At 41.9% G+C, this 24,604-nt stretch overlaps 1 protein-coding gene across 2 annotated transcripts in view; it reads left to right on the forward strand.

Moving 5' to 3' along the window:
* The window catches only part of TSR3 (TSR3 ribosome maturation factor), an 80,211-nt gene that overhangs the window by 5,979 nt on the left and 49,628 nt on the right, over positions 1–24,604 (forward strand). For both annotated transcript variants that reach the window (XM_069209879.1, XM_069209878.1), the window contains exon 2: positions 9,753–9,924. The gene's annotated coding sequence lies outside the window, so the exon portion shown is untranslated. The remainder of the gene's footprint in view (positions 1–9,752; positions 9,925–24,604) is intronic.

Raw genomic sequence — 24,604 nt, forward strand, 5'->3', positions numbered from 1 at the left:
CATCACCCGGGTTAGGAACTGCTGCTGTTCTCAGGAGGCCCTGCCTGGCCAGAAAAGCAGAGGAAGGTCCATGGAAAGGGTGCTTCCCGACCCCCAGCCACGCCCACCAAGGGGTCTTCATAATTTATGGTGGAGGTTGTGCCTGCTGGGGCCAAGAGGACATCCCACCCCTCGGCCAGGGACCCACCTGGCTAACTGCCGCAGGGTTGTGTGTGTTGGGGTACCCCTGGGTGCCCTGCTGAGTGGAATAAACCACCAACACCTGCATACCGATGTTCGCTGTTGCCTCACTGGCCACCCCCACGTCTTGCTGCATGCACCTCTTTCGTTGCTTATATGGATCACCAGTCTTGGCGCTACACTGAGAAGTCTCAGGATTGACCGCCGTACAGGCACCAGGGGTCGTGGGCTCCAAATCTTTGTAATCCTCCTCATCTCTTACCTCCTGACAAGTCCTCCTCCCCTCCACTGCGGGAGGCCAGTGAGGCGTGATCTTTGTCTGCCCCATAATAATCTCTGGGTTTTATTGGTTGCTTTTGGCTTTATCATGTTTCTCCCCTTCCCTGTGTTACCTATCTGCTGCACGGTCTGACATTCTGGCTGAAGGCCCCTTGTGCCTGGGTCCTGTAGGAAGGGGGTGAACCAGTTGGCATGTTTAGGGTTCCCTGTCGGCGGTTTGCTCCTCGAGGACCCCTGTCCCCTTGTTGGTCCTTGCTCCAGCTGTCACAAACCAAAAACAGAGAGAGCGGGCCCCCCATAACCTATCCACCCAAGGGGACAGGACACTGTATCATAGTGATTAAAATAAATAATCCCCTTGGGGAATTATGCTATCCACCAATCAATTCTCTTCTCATACACACATTCACTCTAATGATCAATCTTAATAAAGGAATATCAAAAATCAGTATTTAATAAAAAAAATCCCATACACAATAAAAATAAGCATTAAAAAGAGAAAATCATAAAAGAGCCAACAGGCTCTACAGGGCACCTCTATACAATCTCTGGTCTAATGAAATTGGGAGACCGAACATTAGACACCCACCCGAGTCTATTATTTTTTTGCTGTCCCAAGTTAGGTATACAATGGCCAAGGGATTCATGCAACTAATATCTCATCCATTCTTGGCCAGTTCCAATGAGTCCAGCAATTCAACTTGTCTTTCCAGCTTGTTTTGCTGCAGGCTCCTTTGTGTCATCCTTGAAGCTGGCGGGGTGCTTTATTTACCAGCCCGCCCTGAGTATGCCCTGCTGCTTTCAATTGGCCTTGCTGCCCTTGAGGCCAGACGGTAGCTACTCCATAACAGTGTCTTTTTGGGCCAAAAAATCATGAAACAGGCCCAACGGTATCGGTGTGATCAAGTGCCCATTGCTCTCCCGGGTAGTGAATCCAGGCAAAACAACAACTTAAGAATAAAAGGACAATCAAACCTTTGCGTCCTCGCACCTTTCTATGCAGAGTTATATTGCATGAACTCTGTCTCATAGAAATGTAGCACTTTATTACCTCTCACAAAGATCCTTTGCACAAGTGCCCAATTCGGCTAGCTCCCTGGAAGTTCAACAGTTTTCAGGTATCTGGAGGTCTCCCCCTGTGCAGCAACAATCCCTGTGTGGGCTTTTGAACTTGTACTGGAGAGACAAGGGAGCCCGTTAAATGGGTCTGGCACAGCCACAGCGCTCCCCCCAACAGTACCGCCTAATGCAGCAAGCAGAGGGCTCACCTATGCAAGTTCTCCTTGTCCCCACCGATGAGCATTGAATCATGGCATGCTGCAGGGACCTTGCTCACCTCTCTGCTGCTGTAGTGAGCTCCGCCCGCTCGCCTCTTCCTGCCTTTGCCTTCGGGCCTCTGTGCACGTTCTCCTGGTCCCCTTCAGTCAGCGCAGACCCTGCTTACCTCTCACCCGCTCGCTTCTTTGAGCTGCTCTCTGCACTGACCTTCTCCTGCGCATCGTCGTCCTCCCTTGGGATGCTCCGCCAATGCTCCTGACAATGTCGCAGGCCCTCAATGTTGTGGGTAATGGTCTGATGAAGGGGGTATCCTGCCCTCCTTATGAACCTGGATCCGGCCCTTTCTTCTTCGCCTGATTGGTGGCTTGGAATAATGCCAAACAATCACGGGTGGTCCTTTTCCCGGGCCCATGTGCCATCTGCTCTGCCGGCCCCGCCCTCAGGAGGTGTTTGCCACGGGCTCTTATCTGGTCCGGCTTGGTCTATCTCGCACATCATCTCTTTCCGCTGTCTTTCTGCCTATACTTGTATCACCCTTTGTTCCCTACTTTCCCGTACACAGTCTCTCTTTCTGCCCTCATCTGTAAATATAGCACTGCCATTTCCTTAGTTTTGTGCTGTCTGTATTTGAACAACACTTTCACATTCCTTCACATAAAATGGTAATTACAATTGGCATGTGTGTGACTCTGTAGGCTCTAGAGAGGCAAATTGGCTGCAAATTGGATTAGAGTGAGACTGAAACAACTTTGACAGACTAACAGGCACTGTGAGAAACTGTCACTGACTTCAACCACAACTCTAGGGTTTTCAATCACTGCCTGTCATGAACACCCACCCATAACCTGAATTTACCCAGACATATGGATCATTTAAAAAAAAAAAAACATATAGAATTACAGCATTTAGACAAGGAAATACTCTTACAGAATTTAAATGAATTAAAACCGAAAATTAAAAAGTGACTGCATAACTGACATGGATTTCTTTGAAGGAAGAGTTTACCATTGTACTGTGCAATCTGTAGAGACACCAATAACAAGACGAGCATGTTGTCCGAATGCCTTTTATGAGCCACTTCTTTGATCCTCAGATCCAGAGCTATCAATCTTGCTCTGTCATGCACTCTTACCTGTAACCTAAACTTACTTATACTCATAGAGGATACGGAGTTCACAGTTTATGATCTATACAAGAATCCCAAGTTGCCTTGAAATAAACATGCAGTAAAAGCATATACACTTAAGACATGCAAGACGAAGTAAACCATGAAATGTAAACTGGATTGCATCGCTAACAAATGTGCTGGTTACAGTGTTGAGAAGTCAGTCTGGCTATCAGTCCAGCTGCAGTCTGCGTGAACCAGCTGGGCTGCTGCAGTGGCTGCTCTGTCAGACTCAGAGTCTCAGACTGGAAGCCTGAGCAGAGCACCGAGGTCTCCAAACTTGTGGCGCAGCTTACTTGGCTGGGCTCTGGTCCCGGAGCGCAGCCGCCTGCACCTTTTAAAGCTTACTCCCAAGAGCTGTTGCTCAGCTTGTGTGCCTCAAGAGAGAAGCTGCGATGGTTCCCAACACATTGTTTTATTGTAACAAGCTGGGCCCAGCACAGGTTTCTATGGAAACCAGAGTCACTTCTCTGGGCCTAGCTCTCTGCCTCGGCACTGCAGAAACGTTCAAATAAACGAGCCCTGTTGAAATCAAAGCACCTCGAGCAGTGCTCAGAGGAACTAAAAATGACTGAAATTGCACTGTTGTGTGGGAATGCGGTAACATGCACTAAACTGTGTTACATACCCCCGATGGATGGGACTTGGCAGAGCAGAATTACATAGTCGGGGGTGATGGCGAGTGTGGTCCCAAACTACGGCCGATATTGTTTATTCACTGAGCAGTATCCAAGCACATGGACAAGGTCTCATTCTGTGTGCCGGCAGCATCCACATGCAGAATGTTGGAGGGGACCAAATGCTGAAAAGACCAGTTATGTGGAAGATAAATAAATATAATTTGTCTGGATTCATGTAACACATCTATCGTGCAGTTCTAAAAAAGATTCTTAGTCATTGTCTGGGAATTCAGTTTTCAGACAAATTTGCCAAATATTCTTATACCCTCCTATGGATGGGATTGAGTAAATCTGATCAGTTGATTTACTGTATAGCCCTGAGACAATACCCTTGTACCCTCACAAATTGTCAATGTATTGTCTATTTTGAGATTGAGGAAAGCTAAGAGGGGGTGACTCTAGTTTAGAATAAGGACCGTGTCAAAATTGAACATATTGAAACAGTTTCCTGTCCATCTGAAATTGTTCCATTATCTCAGTAAAAGTCTGAACTTGTTACAATCAATCAGGTGATCTTTATGGACGATTCCACATGCTTTCCATGCTTCTCACTCAATCGAAGTTCCTCCTACCTGTGTTTCCCCCATTGGACCCCATGGGAGCAGATAAGGATATTTGTAATTAGAATTTATAGAACCAATTATGCCCGTAGGTGTCAAACCGCTGCCAGTGGAAGAAACAACCAAAAGCAACAAACTCGAGCAATAGGTACCGTTACAAAAGGTAAAAAGAGCGAAGTCTTCAGTTGTTTTTGGAAAGCAATGTGGGAATCCAAGATGGCTATGTGGGCCAAGTGGTGTGTTCCAACGTTTAGTTGCCGCTAACAACAACGTGCAGCCATCCTATCTGGGCCTTTGAAACCTTGGGACAATCACCTTTTCTCAAAAGGAAGACCTCAATTGTCTCTCTGGACAATACCACTGAACCCTGATCTCAGGGGTATGGGCCTCTGCTGGTGCAAGATCTTAAGAACTATACAAAGGGTCTTTAAAGTGACTCAGTTTTTGACAGGGTGCCAATGGAGGTAGCGCAAACCTTCTATGACAGAAGAGCGTTTGGGTATATTTAATACCAAATGGGCGTTTAGATATAGTACATTTCAATAGTCAAGGCGAAACGTAATTAAAGCCAGGACTCCGGCCACTCTTAGTTCCAGTGGAATGAAGGGAAGAAATTTAAAAAAAAATCTTATATAAAAGCAAAACTGTTAGTCCTGTTGGCCTGCATGTCAAAAGTAAGAGTGTTATCAAATATCTCTCTTGACTTTTTTGCTGACTCAACTGGCATGGGGAGGGAGCCACACAACTCTTACCACCACCGGTTCAACCACACCGAGTGTTGAGCTCCAAAAACCAGGATCTCTGTCTTTTCAGCATTTAATTTCAGAGTCGTCCTTCATCCAGATCCCCGTGTTTATCATACACAGTTTGAACTTCTGTGCCACAGAGAACCAATTGTCAGAGATTGAAACTAAGATCTGCGTGTCCATCTGCACAAGACAGAACCTGGAAGCAAAATGATCAGATCAAGGTAGCGATAGGGGCCACGTAAAGATTAAACAGGGTGGGGCTAAGTAAAAACCCTTGTGGCACCCCACAGGGGAGCTGATACTGGGCAGACTTACATTTCCCACAACTGACAGTCTGAGCTCTGCCCGTAAGAAAAGAGCTCAGTAAAGCAAATGTATTGGCCCTGATTCCCACCCGGTGTAGTAAACTAAGCACAAACCAACAAAAATCTTTTAAGCGGAACCGGAGATATGCATTTTTAATGAGTTATGTGAAAATAGCCCCCAAATTGCCAATGATAGTCCATGGTAGTGGTAGACTGGGACCTAAGCGTGATTTCAGGCTGATTGCACTGGAGCTCTGGTCAGATACAAGTGGAATGGTCCAAGGGAAATTCTGGATGTCAAAAAGTTTCAAAATCCTAACTGAAAAAGGCGATATTGGCACTGCTTTTCATTTGCTGTTGATTTTGTATCACTGAAAATTCAGTGAAATGTTGCAAGAGTGACATCAAGACTAAATGGGGGGCTTCTCCAATCAGACCGTGTTAAACGGATATTGTTGGCATTCATAAAATCTTTCCACAAGCCCTTCTGATTGGTATGGGTCTGAAAAGCAATCTTCTGCAATGCAGAGGAGCCGTTCGGGCATGGTAAAGCAATATGACTTTTAAAGAAAGTTTTGCCCCAGGCCAAATGTAAACATGGTATGAAACAGGTATTCCAATTCCACCCTAAGTGATGCCTTTTCGGTACCTAAAGAAAGGGCTATCCTTTCATCCAGACAGGCTCTTGAGTCAAAGGTGGCATGCAAGGGTCTGGTGGTTTGTCAGGGGCCAAATGCCACTTCTGGGAGGTAAAAGGTTGATGACATTTTTTAACCTATCCGCCAAGAGTTTTGCCAAAAAGTGCAATATATCCTTGTTTTGTTTAGGGAGTGTGGTTATCAGTGCTACGACCGAGGTTGTGCTGGTATGTTCACCTCTGTAAAAGTGGCTGGAAGTTTGGTAGTGCTTGGTGATTTACATGGTTTGTAGAGCTCCACTGGGGTCCCATTGTTCTTTGAGGATCTATACGTAGTTAAGTCCAAGTTGGCTCTCATTCTCCTGAAGCGAGATGCTACACTCTCAGAAACTGTCAGTAAGCAGAGTGGTGTCAGTTGGTGTGAAATTGTGTAATGTGTTTTGTTGTTGTTTGAGGCAAAAATCTTGTTTGTTCACCCAGGTTGGTTATTCACTGACCTTGCTGAAATAGGCAGGTGCACCTTCCGTTGTTGCAGCTGAAAAGGTAACAGTCTGCCTCTGTTATCTCTGCACTCGTAGTGTTGGTCCTTTAAGCAAAGGTTTTTCCGTAGCAGACGTGTGTAGTATATTGAGGGGATATTTTGCCGCCACATGATGGCATAGTAGAGCTAGTGATGATCAAAAAGTGTTGTCGGATTTCAGGGAGGCAGTGTCTTCTCTGACATTTCTTAGCCTGTTGTTTCCTGTGGATGCTAAAGTCCTGAATTAGCACTCTCCTCCTGGTAGCCCTTCCTGCATTCCACAACATGTGGGTGGATGCCACAGAGTCAGTATTCTCTTCCTTGCATGTGCATACGTGGAAGTTCAGGGCATGTTTTCCCTCTAGCATTTTACTGTAGAAACCTGTTATATGTACGTACATTTTGGAGGGCATGGGCTGTCCTAGTGAAAGTTCCAATACAGTGGGAGATTGGTCTGAGATCCCCCGAAAGGATTTTAGTCTGAATTAATTGTTGTATGGTGGATCAGTGTAGGAGAAAGTAGTCAATGCATGTTTGTGTCCTGTGTGCAGATGAAAGTAAAGTATTTTCCCACTCTGTGAGTTGTTACTAGCCAGGCCTCATAGGGGACGTGGTCTTCCATAACATCTTTACAGGTGACTCTGTCGAGGTTGTTATGTTTGCCAATTGTTCCTGTTCTGTCTAGTAGGATGTCTATAACAAGGTTCCAGTCTTCTCCAACCAAGGTTCTTGCCTTGCCTAACTCGGTCAGTAATCTGTTTAGTAACCCAAAGAACCTGACTTTGCTCTAGTTTGGAGCACAGACTGATCCCGAAACATAAGGTCACTGATTTAACTTTATGAAAATATACCTTCCTTCTGGGTCTGTCCAGGGCTGGACTGGCCACAGCAGGTGTTGGGCATTTTCTCAGGAGACTGGAAGGGTGGGGGGCGGCTATGTTACTTAGGGTCTGTTTTGCAACTGTGCTGCAATATTGTGCACCAGTAACAAAAGCAGCAGTGCTTCGCACTTACCTCCTAGCCTTCCCCCCACCCTTGACACAGGGGCTGGTCTGACAAATGTGCCAGGGCTGCTTTGGGTTCCCAGTCCAGCCCTGGGTGTGTCCAAGTCTTGAGTACTGTCAGTCAATTTTTTACATAATAGTATATTCAAAGCATGTTTTGTGTGTGCAGATTTCCATTGGTCCCGGGAATTACCTTGTGTTTGAGTATGGCTGCTCCTGTATAAGTTTTACACAGTCACGTTTCAGTCTGTCTATTCCAGAGGAGGGGAGGTTTCCCTCAACATACCTAGTTAATTTACTTACTGTATAGTCGCTATAATACCTTCTTTTGCTTGTCACTGTTTGCTGGCCGTTAACATTAAAAAAACATAGGTGCATCTATGGATAGGGCCTAAGAGGCATGGCTTTCTGCTATTAGAACTGACAGGAGACAGAATGCACCTGCTCAGTCACCACCAGTTGGAGAAAGGGTTTTTATATGACAGCAGAGGTGTAATTGTAAACAATAGCAACTGGGCCTTTCTGTGTGTTACTACATGGCGACAATGTGTAATCTGTCTTAGTTCAGTGGGCCTTCAGGTGTGAGTTGCTTTAGTTAGTGCTAAAATGACATGTGCGGTAAGGCAACAGTGCACTTAAGCCAAATTGGAACACTAACTCAAGCTCTTACTTTAGTTGGTGGCCATAGCTCCTCTCCTACCCGGGCGGAAGAGCCAGACCGTTCTGAAGGTATAAACTACTTATGGGGGAGGAGTGGGGGCTGTGGAGAAGAGATACTTTTGGAAGACTCTGGAGACCTCGAGGCTGATTCCTTCACAAGAAGGAATTGTTATTCTTCTAAACTGTATTGAGGAGGTGATAGGGGCACGACCCAAGGGTTTGGTGTCAGGATATAGGCTGTTGTAACAATGTGATGCACATGCATGTGGGAAATGAGTTGAGTTGACTTCCCTGTAATATGGACTGAAACAGTAGCTAGATATTGAACAATATTCATAATCATCATTGTGACAGTGAGGGATACTAAACACAAGGATATAGGATCGAGTTGGTAATTCTAATAATTGGTCTTTCTTGGGAGATTGGGACTTATCTTGAGGCAACGAGTCCACAATCCGGTGGATAGTCGGATCTTCTGTGGTTCAATCCCTGTGAGAAGTGGGAGTTGCCCCCAAGGTCAGCCTTATTCTGTCATGTCTAGTCTGCTTCCACTGGTGTGATCCCCTTTTCAGGTTGACCCACTTTCATAGATACTGATATATTGTTGTCCAAGAAGCCTAGGAGATCTTAAGTTTTCACGTCGTTCGTTGCAGTCATTGTTGCCCAGTTGAGAAGGCCTTACTTAACTTTTGCTTGATGCAGTTGTGGGCTGATGAAGAATTATCCTCGGTTTGAAAGAATTTTTGTGTGAGTAGTCTGCCGTGATGTGGATATGTAGATTATTCAGAGTGAATAAGCCTTCTTTTTTCTTCTTCTTTTTCGTCTTAACATTCTGTGTTATTTGCTAGTATCTCAACAGACATGCTGACGTTGGTCTAGGGCTTTACAGGTTTTTTGAAATTCTTGACCCTAGACTGCGGGCTCTGAAACACCGAGGCCTCTGGCAAGGATATGTTGAGAAGGCAGAGAATGAGAAAGGTGATTGTGTCTCCCTTTTCTGTCTGGCCATGGATACAGCACAGCGGATGTTGTCCCTGAAAGAGTGGTCTTCAAGCTCTGTGAGCTTCTTCATAGATGCCAGAGTTCACTTCCCCAGTGTAGTTGCATGTTTAATTGTCTTTAGATTTTATCTAGTGTCTTGTTGGGAGAGTCCAGCCTCTGGTGGATGGGCCCAAACTCCGTTCTCTTTCTTACCACTTTGATTTTTAGAATCCCTTAATGCTGTATGATTTAATTCTTTTTCCCAGGGAGTTTCTGCAAAAAAACATTGCCTTGTGGAAACGCACCCATGATACGAATTTTTTTGAGAGAGTCAGTAGATCATAAATGTCCTCTAAGAGAGGTTATGAAAGGCCTAAAACCCCAGGGGAGGAAAAAAATAATTTGGCTCGGAGGCAGCACTTTTGGCTGGCTGCTGCTTTTCTGACCTAAGCTGTTGAGTACCCATTGAGCGTGATCAGCCTCTGCCATGTTTAGTGTGTGGGAGAGGAAGCACTCTAGGGATGCTTTTATGTTTTTATGTGTACCTGTGCCCAAAGCGCTCTGAAACCACCTAATGGTGGATAAAAAAGCATCTTACTCCAAATAAAGTAAACTATAAAGCTATGGAAAAGGTTGCCGCTGACAGGTTGGTCTACCACAACCCTGAGCATGTGCTGGGGGGTAATAGTGAAAGAGCGCATCAACAACTATTATTTCGGGCTAACTAATAATACTGCTACCTTATTCTTTGCAGGCTTATGCCATCTGGTCCAGAAAGAACAGGCAATCCTGACCAAGAGACCAACAGAATCAATTGACATTGACCACTATATTCAGAATCTTTGCCAATTCATAGTGATATGAAACTCCAGATCTGCCCTCCCTGATGCAGTTTAGACTCAACCACATTACAGCAGTTACTTCTGGTAAGTTTTACAAAAGGCCAACTGGATCTGTAATTTGTGAGGGGCGGCATTGTTCAATGTTGTGTAACTGACCTGATGTATGATTTGCACCGGAGGAGCATTATTTGTAGTCTGTTCTCATACTTTTCAGACGCTACAGTAAAATTATTAGACTTGTGGAATGTTCAGATGTGAGAAGTGGTGTACTCTGCTTTTGGTAGCTAGAATCATTACTGTCGTTGCAGCTTTAGTTCGCCTTTTCTCCTCTGGTCACCTTTTAAGATTCGAGAGAAGTATCTATTTCTTGGCACAACGTTAGCTTAGTAGTATGAGCATGTGCAGCAGAGATCCTCATAATCTCTCTGGTTCGGACCTGTGCAGGAATATCTCAGTCTTAATCTTTTTTTATATTTTTAAAATGTGAACAATTCAATGAAGAAAATACAATGGAACAAACCGAACAATGGGAATAGACCAAGAGTCTATTCTGTCAGTTGCATGTTGTTTAGATATGGTCCAGGTAAATCAGTGTTTTAATTGAATCTTCTTAAAACAGCTGTTGCCTTTTAGAGGTCTCTCCTGTTGGATCTTTGAGTAATCATATACTTCTTGAGTGAGACAACACAGACAAGCAACTACAGTATCAAAATGACAAAGGTTACAGGTTATGTACTACAAAATTAAATAAAGTCTCTGGAAAGTGATAGACAAGGGTAATTATGGATAGTCTTACTGCTTTTTACATTTGTAAGCCCCATACTCCAACTAAAGCAACTCTATAGTCTTTTGTGGAAGACTTTGCCTACAACCCTTTCTGTTTTACAGTCCTATTTCCTTGCAAGTGGCTTCTCTTTCTGGATCTAATGTATGCCCCAATCTCTCCAACTGTGAACTAAAAATTATGCAGGGTTATGCAGGTATATTGCATAGGCTGCAAATTCTAACGTGTTGCATGTTGACCAGAGTGTTTGGCTTTACACAAAACAAGAAATTCTTAGTCTCATGACAGGGATAAATCAGAAGATGTGTTTGAGATAGTTTGTCTGTTTTTGGATTCTCATCATGTGTGGTTATAAGTGGAGTACTAGCCGATGTCAGTCTAGCATTGTCTCCAAACAGCAGTCTTTTGTTACAAATTTTGCTTAAATATTGTTGGTGCGCGAAACTTCTGACTTTATTTTCATGAAAAAAGGCGTGAAACTAACTTATTTTAAAATATGAATTTTTTTTAACAAAATGACTGTGTAAAGTGCCATTTTGACAGTTTCAGTCAAAGTGACTTAATCTTGGGTTTTAAACCATTTTATAATGTTGTCACTTAATACTAAAGGACTGGTGGGTGCATGGTGTATGTTGCAGGCTTATATCTAATCTGCAAAAGGTCTGATTTCTGAGATGATCGTGCCATAAACACTCCAGATCCATTTCCTGGGAGAGTTTTTAAAAAACGGTTTCTATTGTTCATTTGCATTTTTTCCTGAACAACAAACACTACTTATACTGTTTGACAATCGGCACTCAGGGTAATTTACACCTTATAGTTTTCAAAACCAACAAAAGAAAAGCACTCAGAAGTCAATCAATCTATGTAAGGGCAAATAAAATTGATACTTGCATCTTTTTGATCTTGTCATGGTGACCTTACATGACACCATGTCAGGAACTCAATGGCCTCTTTTAACCTTCTCAAATGTGAGGCAGTCTCCACTGTTAAATACCCTCTCCTGTCCTCCACTCGTTCATATTGTTACACCACTCCTCTATCGAGAGTGCATGAGAGCTGACGCATTTATGTTCATTGTCCATTGGCACATTTGCAATATGCAGAACTGCTGCCTTACCCTAGATAGAAGTTGGTGCAGAGCGTGACTACACATGAGGAGTATAGAGAGATGGGGAAGAACATAGATGGCAAATGACAAAGAAGCATCTTGTGAGTTTATTCAGGGCTGGTATGTATCAAACAACCGATCATTTGGCGAGCAGGTGAGGATGAGAAGTTTGCCTACCAAATTAGATGATACATTTGTGTCAATTATAGACATGAGACAAGGACTTAATAGTAAAACTGCTCACCAGTTAAACATTTTAAGAGGTGACCAGAAAAAAAACCTCTGAGAGCATGGCTGCCCCAGAAATAAGTGATACCGGAGCTACAGCCTGAGGAAATCAAAACTCGTATTGAATATCTCGCAGAGTTTGATTCCCTGAATATGGACAGCGGATGCATAAGGACATTGAAGAACGCATAATATATGCCTAGTTGACTTACTGGGGAAAATGAAGGTACCAAGCATTGACCTTTACCGGGGTGTAGAATTTTTTAAATTATCATCTTGTCCCAGGCATAGGATCATAATCAATTTGTCCTGTTAAAAACCAACTTGTTCCTTTTTCACTCCATGCAATGAGGTCATTCTGTCCAGGCTCTGCTAATAGCCTCTCTGATTTTGTCAGAGTTCATTTTATATTTGGGCTTGGATTCTAGCAAGGCTTTTATTTTGACAAGTTTCTACAGGTCTGCATATAGGAGATGGAAGTAGTCAGGAAGTGTTGGTTCTAGAACTTGTGTGTGTGTGTGTGTACACAAACTCTCATCTTCTTTTTTTGTTTTTTCTTCCATTAAACATTATTACATTGTATGCAAGAGACAAACAACTACTACAGACTCGTCAGCATCCTCATATCAATACTGGACACCCACCCCTTCCAGTTTGCCAGAAAACGTGCACAGCTTCAAGCATTATGTTCGTGTTACAGTTATGTCTGTACACCTTACATAGTTCCATATTCCTCCACTACAGTAGATTCTGCAATTTAATTTTTGGAGGGCCAGTCAACAAGATCTTCTGACTTTGGCCAACTTATCAAATGTCTAAAAAGATCAAGAGTATCTACGAATATTAACCATATTTTTTCAGGTACCAGAAATAGTAAATGTAATTAATATAGAAATAAATGGTAAGTTTGTGGTAAGTTAAACATTTGCCTTGTTGTGACTTCATAGTAGATGATAAGGTAATAGTAGACTACTACAGTGATATCTGTTTGCAGTTAATAAACATAACTCTGTCAGTTCATCACTGCTTTCCTTTTTATGTGGTTTCAGACAGAACTACTATTGCTGTTATATTGCTATGTCACCATTTTGAACATTTACAGTTTAAGATGTTCATATGGTAGTAGTCATGGAGATTTAATTTTTGGAGGACACTACCAAGTGTTTGTTGTGTATCAGTATTGAATTTTCAGTATTGCAGTTTAGCATGCTTCACAGGTAGTGAGAGTAGACAGCACAAGGTAATTCCTTTGATGTTATGTGCTGCTAAACCTGTATGAGCAGCAACTACACAAGATATTTTATAGCCAGTAACTTAATGCACATAAGCAGTAATTATGTAAATGAAAAGCTTTTCCCTGGGCCTGCTTGATCACTTAAAAATTGTAATATAGGTTGATAAATAGTAGGTTAACTTATTCCATTTTCATGTTGACGTCTGTAATCTACTGATTCGATTCCCTATTTGTAAATTTCTAGTTATTCACTATTTAGTTCAGAACTAATTTATGGAAATTATGTATGTCCTTTTTGACTTGATCCATTGTATTTTGAATATTGTCCATAGAAACCACAGCATTTGTATCTAATTGGTTGTCCAAGTGGGTCAGCTGTCCTGGAAGTAAAGGATTATTAATAGATGAAGTATTGCATAGAATTTATGCATTAATATTTTCTTCGAATTATTGATTGAGTATTTGTAAGTTTGTCTGAAATTCAGGCAGTGCAATGTTGTTTTTGTAAGCTTTAAATATATCTTCATAGCATTTAAAGGGACCTATAAGCTCTTCTTTGCACCATGGTTTAAATAATTGAAGTGCTAAATAGTAAAAACATTTTCTCTTGTGTCACAACTTAGTTTACAATGACTAATAAAAGTTGGGTTACTTTGATGTATTAAGCAAGCATTAGTACCTTCTGCTTAAAATTTACCTGTGTTGATGTATGTCTTTGAAGAGGAAACAGAGCTCTATTGCTTTCCAACAGACAGCAGAGCCTCCAGAGTTGTTGGTAGTATTTGGGTGTGTTTGTAGCCCACTTTGTATTGTTAACCTTTCACATAAAAATTTAAAATTAAAGAAGTAAAGTATTATCTAGTTTGCTATTAGTGGTCATTGTCATGTGACCACAATCGTGCAAACTAGTTTATTTTCTTACCTCATTCTGGTTTTTGATAGTATTGTACTACATTAGTGACCCGAAGTGTATTTAAGCCAATAGTTGTCCTTTCAAAATTAAGTTCTTGGTTCAGTGTAGTTTCCTAATTGCCATTCATCTAACTCTTTATTTGTTTGTCTGCCTCTGTATTCTTTATTCTTAAATGTCGTGTATGTGCAAGATGGTTAGGGTTTAGTTTGTTTGCTGGCCACAGTTTCATTTTGTGGACCAGACACCATGCTCCAAAAGTAGGTGTTGAAAATGATTTAGGTTTGAGAGAAGTTAACCTAACATGGATTGGTGAAAGAGGTTTGAAATGGAATCAGTTACTTCCTCTGTTAGTAAATGTGAACATCCCTACTTTATGGTTGTCCACTGTTGTGACAATGCTGTAGGACACTTGACTGGAATTAGATTGGAAATTGAGATGAAGGAGACATTTTCCATCTTAAACACATTTTGGGCGACATTACAACCCTGGCGGACTTTTCCTCCACTTGAGGTGCTGGCGGTCCTAATCCAAGCAGCACTGCCATGGGGATTATGAGTCCCTTCTGTGCCAGCGGTTACATGGCGGTAGCCCCCACCATGTAAATGCTGGTGGAGACGGGGTGCAGACTTAGCATGGGCAGTGCCGGGGCCCCCATGGCCAGCCCCTGCCGCTTTGCAGACAGTGAAACGCACATTAGGTGCTGGTGCACCCTACGCACTGCAATTATGAGCCGGTGCCAATGTTGTGGGCTGTTTCTGCCCACTGACCCAGCACGAAAGTTGTAATGGGGCCTCTGGTAAGGGGACTGCACGGGTGGTAACCTGACCACGGGAGTTCTGCGGATGGACTTTTCCATCCGCCCAAGTCATAAGAAGGGGCCCTTTGTGTTCTCAAGTATTTGTCAGAGATAAAAGTGGAAGTGCTAAGTTTTAAAAGATTTGAAGACATGCGAACAAAGCAATGCTAGCATTTCTTTGCAACCATAAAATAGCTTCCATTTTTCATTTAAATATAAAATATGGCAGTACAGCACTGTATCACCTGATAGTGTACATTTTTTAAACTATGGAAACAATATTTTAATTTCAAACCTAAAAACAAGGCTTGACAAACATAAATATTTTTATTAAGATAAAGTAAACAAAGTATCTTTTAAGAGCCACCCTATTCTATTTCTAATGGTATTTTTATCCTATATAGATGTGCTTTTTTATTTCACCAAGTACCAGAGTACTTACTAGATTATTTTGAGAAAGTACCGCAGTATACCGTAAACTTTTTAAACAATGTATAAATAAGAATAAATACTTGGCTGTAACTCTGCAGACTCTGCAAAACTGCCTTATTTCTTTCTGAACATTAAAAAAGTAATACACTATATGTCATGTTAAAGCACAGACAAAGTGTGGTCTAAACAGTATAGCTGCCTTTTTATTTTGCAATGGCTTTCATAAACCAATAATATTGTTTCATCATTGCCATGTATTGCTCTATACTGCAGCCCAGTATATCACTATTTTTCTGTCCCCTATTCCTTAAAAACAACTGACCAAATTCAGATCAGATAACTAAAAAGCCCTTTTCCATAATCTATATACCTTGAAAATGTCATGTAATTTCATGCAGCCATTTTGCAGCTATGTCTGTCAAAAAATTCTTTGGAAAATGCATTGGTGGAAAAACTTGTTTTGAGCGCTAACTTATCACCACAAAACTTTGCATTATCGGCCAATGTAGAAAAACAAATAGGTCTGCAAAGTTACGTGGAAATTATCAAACAGTGACAAAGTTAGCAGCAAAAAAAATCTGAGGAATCCCTATCTCTTGGAATCCTAACTACAACTGTAGGGTGGCTACAACCACTTTTTTATATATTTGTGTGTAACAGCCTCAAATTGCAAACGTGTCAAAAAAAAAATCTGTAGTAGAACCACTGTCAATAATGCAAGCTCAGGTGAAATCGCGCTTTATTTCCTTAAAGTGATCACCCTATTAGTGTATGCTTTACATTACTGAGTCTTTTATACAATTTGTACATATAGATACAAATCTTGCCTTGGTGACAGTCCTCTCTTCCACAACCATTCTGTGGTACTATAAGCTGGCAGCAAAAGTGGGTTTGTATTGCATGTGGGTTTGTCCTGGCCTTCGTATCCATTTGGGGAAAAAATTATCCCAAACAATGTGTCAGGAGTTCAGCACCCCAGTCGTTATTTGAGCAGTGGCTGAAAACTACAGTGCTGCCAGTGAGATTCTAATGGACCTTCTATTCCATACTCACTGTAGTTCACTGCACTGTTATGGAAATAAGTAAAATGTAAAAAAGTCCGTAAGAAATCCCCATGGCGTAGATGACCAAGTACAAAGGTCCCATTATATGATCTTTTCCTATAAACCACAGGTGGGAATTTTTTGTTTCCTAAAGCTTAAAAGCCTTTGTTATATTTGTGTTGTGAGTCTCACAAATGTGTCAGTGTACTAAATGTAGCTAGTAACCATTCTGATACAGATTGGAGAGGAAGAAGGCTGTAGATACCATAGCTTTGAACTCTTTGGCTTTTTTGATAAATAAGCGTTACAAGGTAAAAAGGGCCCTTCCTATTGCAGCACACAGTCCATTATGGGACATTTGGATCCACTTATTTTTGTTTACAGTAAAAATAGTATTCCAAATGTCTCATGCCTATGTCGCTTAAATATAGACCGCCCACATCTAGCAGAATCAACTTTGAATGAAGATGAACTGCAAGTTATTGAAAAATGTAGTTTTAAATAGGAACAGGGGTTTGGTGTGCCACTAGTAAGTAAGTAAATGAGTAGATTGCATAATGCTTTTACAACATCAGTTTTATTCTGATTTCAATACACCAAGATGTGTTAGCTTTGTGAGGTTTTGGCTCTGTTGGGCTCGCCAGCAAACACAGGGTGCTTCTCTAGGTCTAATGGTGAAGAGTCTGGAAATTCAATCTAATGGCTCACTCTCTTAAGTTTGGGATTGTGTTTGTAGATTGTAATTAATGATTGTGTGTATTGATTTCTGTGAATTTCATGCTAGATATATTTTTTATTAGACAGTTTAGTGTGTTACCAAATTGTGCAATTTTATAACAAAACAAATGTTATAATAATTCTACTTATTTAATAATTTTCAAAATTATGCTTTAACACGTAATTGTGCAATCCACCCAACTTCAATTTAGAACACTCACCCCAAATCACTCCAATACATCAGTCTAATCCCTCCAACCCACTCCAATCTGCCCCAAACCAAAACAAACTTCCCCACTACAATTGAAAGAAATCTTCCCTACACCATTACAGTGATCAAAAACAATCTGCCCCAACCCAGTCCACAAAAATCTGCCCTACCCCAATCCAAAACAGTAAACCACACATCAATCCAAAACTATCTGCTCCACTCCAGTCCAAAACAATCTGCGCCCCTCCAGTCTACCCCACTCCAATCGAAAATAATGTGCTGCACTTCAATCCAAAACAATCTGCCCTACTTCAGTCTGACCCACTCCAATCCAGAACAATCTGCTCCACTCCCACTCCTCTGCCCCACTCCAATCCCCAAAAATATGTCCCACTTCAGTCCAAAACAGCCAGCCCCACTCCAGTGCAAAATAATTTGCGCCACTCCATTCTGCCGAGCTGCAATCCAGTCCACCGCACCCTAATCCAATCCACCCCAATCATCCCAATCCAACCTACCCTATTCCAGTCCACCAAAATCCATACCACTCCAGTCCACCTCAGTCTAGCCAAATGCAATCTACCTGACTCCAATCCAGTCCAATCTACCACACTCCAGTCTAACCCAACCCATTGCATTCCAACCCACCCACCTTATTCCAGTCCACCCTAATCTTTCCCAATCCAGAGCTCCTTAATCCACTCAACCCCAACCCACCCCAAACCAATACACCCCACACCACCTTAATCCACCCAACTCCAATTCAGCACACTTCACACCAATAAAGTCCACCGCACTCCATACCAATCTAATCCAAACCATCCCACCCCACCCTACCCCACTCTACCGCACCCAGCCCACCCCGCCACACCCCAATCAAATCCACCCTACTCAATCAATCCACTTCACTCCATTCCTGTCCTCCTCACTCCAGTCCACCCTACTCCAATCACTTTACTCAATCCAGCTCACTCCACTCCAGCCCAAGACACCCCACCTCAGTGCATTCCACCCCAATCCTATCCAGCCTGCCACTCTCCAATCCACCCCGTTGTGTCCACCCACCCCATTTCAATCCACCCCATTCAAATCCAAACCACCCATTCAAGCCCAATCCACCTCACCCCATTCTACTCCAATCTACCCCAATCCAAAACTCACCACCCCACTCTGGTCCAGTCCACCCCAATTCACTCCTCCCAAATCATCTTAATCCAACCCACACTAATCTAATCCAGTCCTCCCCATTACATCCAATCCACCCCATTCCAGTCTACTCCCAGTTCACTCCAGTCCAATCCACCCCACTAAAACAAATCCATTTCGCCCTACCTCAACAACTCCACCCCACCCTGATCCAACCCAAGCTACCCAAATACAGTCCACCCATTCAATTCCATCCCAATCCTGGCCACTGCAGTCCAATTCACCCACCCCATCTCAGTGCAGTCCACCCCTCCCCACCCAATCCACTCACCCCAATTCAATTGTCAACCCCACTCTGATCTACCCCACTCCAATCCAGCCACCTTACCCTAATCCACCCCACCTTAGTCCTATCACTTCAGTCCACCCACCCCAATCAAGTCTAATCACCCCATTTCCAGACCACTCACCCCAATTTAATCTACCCCTCCAATCCGCCACAATCTATACCAGTCCGGTCCTACTCCAATCCACCCCACTACCTCAATCCACTCCACGCCATGCCACTCCACAACACTCACTACCCCTGAACCATTCAGCTCTCTTCTCTTCCTGCCAGCTCTACAACATGCTACTCCACTCTACAACACTTCACTCCCCCACTCCACTAACTTTTAGTCATGCTGAACAGCAGCCACACTGATGTACAACATGGCAAAAACACATTGCCAAAGCCAATAGCTCTTGTATAGGCGAGATTCGTTGGTTTTTGCCAATGCTTGTATTTTTTCTGTGATACACATTTTTCACAAAATATGAAAGATGTATAATTTCAAACTGTATTGCACCCTCGAGGTAACCCTTGTGCTCATTTCATTAGAGGCAAAATAACTTATCTTTTCTGTGAGGAACTTCCCCAGTGGTGGGAATAGCTCAGCAACCATGTGGATATCAATTCAACTATTTTCATAATCATTACCTAAACTGACCAATGAACTAATACTGTAGAAGTCCAGCCTCTCTGCACAACAAACCTGCTTGATTGTTTCTTTTGACACAACATTTTAATGTACTATTGGCTTACTGCCCTCCTGTCAGAGATTAGTTTGTCATTCTATTTAATGCTCATGAATGTGGAAGAAGATTCACTGATGCGGAAGGATACATTATTTTCTTGAAATCATACTTCTTCATCAGGTATCTTCTTTGGATCCATAAACCATCCTCATTATTGAAACTGAAAAACAGATGATAAGAAACTAAACAAGCAAGCTGGTAGAATGGGGATTCATGAAGCTTTTTCACAAAAAGGAGGGACCAGGAGTGCATCAAGGCCCAGCATGCATGCTCCTAAACCTTTACTATTACAATCAAGTATGCAGTTCCTTTTATAGAAGAGATGAGAAAAAGACAATGTAAAAAATGGTACAGTTGTGTCAGCAGGAGTCTCACACCTCAGGAGCAAGTGACCTCACACACCCAAAAGGGTGTCATGCTTCATCATAGGGCTGGTCCTTGTCTGGCCATTGCTGCAGTGCCTGGCGGGCACCCTCAAGGGGACTGTTTGTCTGAGATCTTTTCTGTGATGCCGTATGTGAAGTGGGTGTGGGGCTGATTGTGTAGACCGTTGTGAAAAGGTAGTGAGTATGTGAATCGTGAAAACTAAAATTGGCTAGGTGGGATTCTGTTGGGTATTTTAATTAGCGAGTTCCCCTGACTAGTTAAAAACATGAATGTTATCAATAGAGGTAATTATCTTTGATAGCTCACTGGGTCTACATGTTTCTTGCCTAATTAAGTCACTTCTAATCTGTGGCAGTTCTTCAGGACCAGTAGTATCTAATGTACACAGTGGTTGTAAAGGAAGGGGAGCTGGGGTACGTTGTACCATGGATGTCTTTTTGCGAGCCTTACGCCACAGAGCGTCATTTTTGTCTTCACTCGAGGTTGCCTACAATATTCCCTACTAGGGCTGTTTTTTTTCATTGATAAGGTTTTATTATTCCAGACAAATGGGTGGTTAGAAGTGATTGGTAATCTGTTGTTACACTCATTAAGGATTCCAACCACCATGTAGATTAGATACTATTGGTCCTGAAGAATTGCCACAGATCAGTATTGACTTAATTAGGCAAGAAACATGTCGACCCACTGAACTATGGAAAACCATTATCTCTATTGACAACATTCATGTTTTTAACTAGATGGGGGACTCGCTGATTAAAATAACCCATAGAATTCCACGTAATCTATTTTAGTTTTCACAGTTCACATACCCGCTACCTTTTCACATCAGTCTATACCAGTGATACTCCAGGTACCGCCCGTGGATCACAGGTGGCCCTTCTGACCTTTAGATGCGGCCCCGTGGTCATAAGCAGCACTGGGCAGCTGTTTACTCGAATCAGCCCTAACATAAAAAAGATATTCAACGGGCAAACATTTGTGTTCAGGTTAATTGAAGTTAAAGGAAGTAACTAAGGTTTCCTGCGCCACTTAACTTAGGAACACTTTCACATTTTAAGACACCTTGGAACAAACATATGAAAATAGAATAGTCAATTCATAATTTAAAAAGTGTATTTTATTAACATGCAGAACTGTTTCACCTTAGTGCACGAGATTATATCAGTGCATTGAGAAGAGTTTTTTTTATTTTGAAAGTGATATTTTTTTTAAACATGAATTTAAGAAACTTTCATGCTTCCTTCCATCCGCACTGATAACAATTACAATAGTGAACTAAGGGGCAAGTCACTTGTTATGTGCATTCTTTGGGTGGCCTAGGTTGCTGTTGTACATGGATAATATGATAGTTTATTAAATCATACACAGCAGTAGATTTCGTACAGCGCACATCATGAAGTTGTGTATTTAAAGGTCCTCTCATAAATGGTAATGAAGAAAAAGGAGGGAAAGTGAAAATACACAATTCCCTAGAATTACATAATTTGGTCAGGTGGGGAATTTCTGGTTTCACATTGTGCAATTCAGCCACTAGATTTACATGCTTCACTTTTACACCCACTTTCCGATACCCTACATCCTCCCATCCCTGCTACCCTACTGGAATCACTGCGGCCCATGATCACACCACAGACCAAACTTTTTGTCCCTTGGCAAAATGTTTGTGAGTACCCCTGGTCAACATGGTCAGCCCCACACCCACACCCACTTCACATTCGGCATCAGAGAAAAGATCTCCAACAAAGAGACCCCTTAAGGGTGCCCGTCGGGCATTGCAGCACTGGCCTCACTAGGAGCAGTCCTATGATGAAGCATGACACCCTTTGGGGTGTGTGAGGGCACTGGATCCTGAGGTGAGACTCCTGCAGACACCTCGGTCACAACTGTACCTTTTTTTTTTTACATTATCTTGATCTTTTTCTCATCGCTTCTTGACGCTTGTAGGTGTTAGTCATTGTTTCCAGTGAGTAGCTTCTGTCTACTTCACTTCATTCTCAATGTTTCCTTCAGTGATTTAATTTTTCATAGGCTACATATTTCTAATAGCAGCTTTTGGTTCATAATATTTGTTTGCAAGACAAGCTGTCTGGATAGGTTTTCTAAATATAAATATCAAAAACCAGCACTATCTCCCTTTTGTGTGACCTGGAATTCAAGGTGTAGCAGAAGTTTGTCTCTTTTATTGTTTATGAATTCAAAGAAGATGCCTATGATGGAGACCAACATTCGATTTTAGTTATCTTTTTTCGTAAGGTTTTTAACCAGACTGCTTGTGCTGTGCAACTCTTGACGGCATTTACCTCAAATGCTTATTCAGATTTCTGTCATGTCAGTACTGTTTTCAGTAAATCGAACTCCAGATCACAGCAATAAGTCATGAAGTTTAATTTATTTTATTTTTGAAGGGTCACTTAACTATATACTTGACGGTTAGTTAAGATATTTAGTACTGACCACTAAAACAAATCTATAATTTCTTTTTAAACTTAGGTCGCAGAAGCAGAGGTGACAAATGTGTACTATGCTGGTCAACATCACATCTCCTACTGGACTGTGGTTTCAAGCTATCACAAGCCTCTTACTTTAACTCATCAATTGCAATGACTACTTGTAGCACCACTGAAAAGTTCTGCACCTTTACCAGTCAAGTGTGCCTAAGAAGAATACTTGCATGTTTCTAGTGATTCATTTAAAAAAAAGGAAATGTTAATATGCTTAAACTACTTTAGTTTCAACTCACGGATGACCTCAGTTGCAATTGTCTTCTTCATAATGTATCAGAGATTGCTTCTGCCATTCCTGATTAGTTATTAATAGAACTGGTTTGAAGTTTAAGAAACTTCCTTTGCACAGTAGGGACAGCAAATATGTGAATTATGATCAACATCGTTTTATGTTTTTTGAGAAGTCAAAGAAAACTTTCTTTGCATGAATCAGAGTACCGGTCTTCCATCACTGATAACTATGACATTTCTGGACTCTCATTTGATATCCAGTCCTTTTTGAAAACATATATATTGCTTTATGTGTCCTTGTTGAAACTAATTACCTAATTTAAACATGGTCTTTTGCACACTGAGTGGCAGACTTTGCTCTTTATCATAGAGAATCTATATTGTATTTGTAAACATTGATTATTCTGCCTGTTTGCCTCCTCCCCCATGTTGTTATAAAGATCACAAGCACATCTATTTAAAGGAACATTTATTCCTAACCCTAGTCAGCTAAATCCCCAAAACGGCATACTCCGAATCTGCAAGCTCTAAAGCATTTAAACACCCTGCTTGCTAAAAGGAAAAGTGGCCAGATGGACAGCCCAGGTTTATTTGAATTAAAAAAGAAAGTACTGTCTTTGTAAACCAACCAGACTTACACCCTCTCCAAGAGTGCAGTGAAGTGACTGTTAAAAGACCGTTGGTTCACGTTTTCACTCTCTGGAGCGGGAGTTCTGAACTTAGAAATAAAGTTTTTTTTTTTAACACGTTTGTATGTTGAATATACTGTTTTTCTTTTATTAACAATTTTTAAATTCTGAGAGCACCGTTCAGCAGTTTTTGAGCACTATTTGTATTAACTGTCTTAAGAACTGCCTTCAACTTTGTTTTTTCACACTTCATCAGTGCCCTCGAAAATGCGGTGCTCCACATTGAGACACTGGACATTGAGGCATACACTTCCACGCACTTCACCATCAAATAGAGCTCTGCTATTGATGGCAAGAGCTAGGCTGTCGAGGACCTGGACATCAAGAAGGTCCTCACAGTCTTCTGAAAGTAGCTGCCAGAAGCAACAGTTGTATTTGATGCCTCCCAAAAAACCCGTACTTAAGAAATATATTACAAGGAGTGCACCCCAAACAAATCCTCAAAAACGGAAACTGGGATACACCGTCAATACTTTAATACCTGGAGCAATGAAAATGACAGTGAAGCGTTTGATCAAAAAATATAACCCTCTGTCATATTTACAAGAACATGCAATTATTGATTCAACTCTGAGGAAAAGTTACCTAGCTTCTACTTGCTCTGTGTACCCTCCCAAAAATGACAGCAGGAAGATCTATGAGTTGGGCCGAAAAATATGTCAAACATCATGTTTGAGCATGAGAGCTGCAAGAACCACTGCAGACCTGGGAAGATATCAAAGATCCTTGTGGGAAGCTACACAAAGATTTATTGATTATCTTCCTATAGAAAAACGGGAAGACTTCCAGAAGATAATTAATGAAGGTCTTCTTGTATCAAACCAACTCATCAGTGCCTCAGGAGATATCTTTGACCTCTCAGCTTTCGGTTACTGCCAAGGAAAACCCGTGTAGCGCTTTTCACGGCTCAGATTAAACAACACAAAGCCACATGTTGAGCAGAAGCCTATAAACTTTCCTTTCAGAAGTAACACACTCTTTGGATCCAAACTGGATAACGAGATTCAAAAAATAAAGGCTGAAGCTTCCTCTTCAAAGGCAGATGAGCAGAAAAATGTAGATTCTCTAGCATGCCCACCTGACCCATTCTGAAAAATCCCTAGCATCACATACTAAGAGATGTGTCCGCCGACTGGGGGGAAAAAAAGGGTACCAACAAGCAACTAGTATGAAAAGGAGTCAGAAAAAGAGGTAATTTCAGTTTTGGACCTAAAGAAGTGAAAGGGGTGTGGAAAAATACAAATTCATGCTCTTACC

This window comes from Pleurodeles waltl, chromosome 10 (genome assembly GCF_031143425.1).
Source record: "Pleurodeles waltl isolate 20211129_DDA chromosome 10, aPleWal1.hap1.20221129, whole genome shotgun sequence".
NCBI lineage: Eukaryota > Metazoa > Chordata > Amphibia > Caudata > Salamandridae > Pleurodeles > Pleurodeles waltl.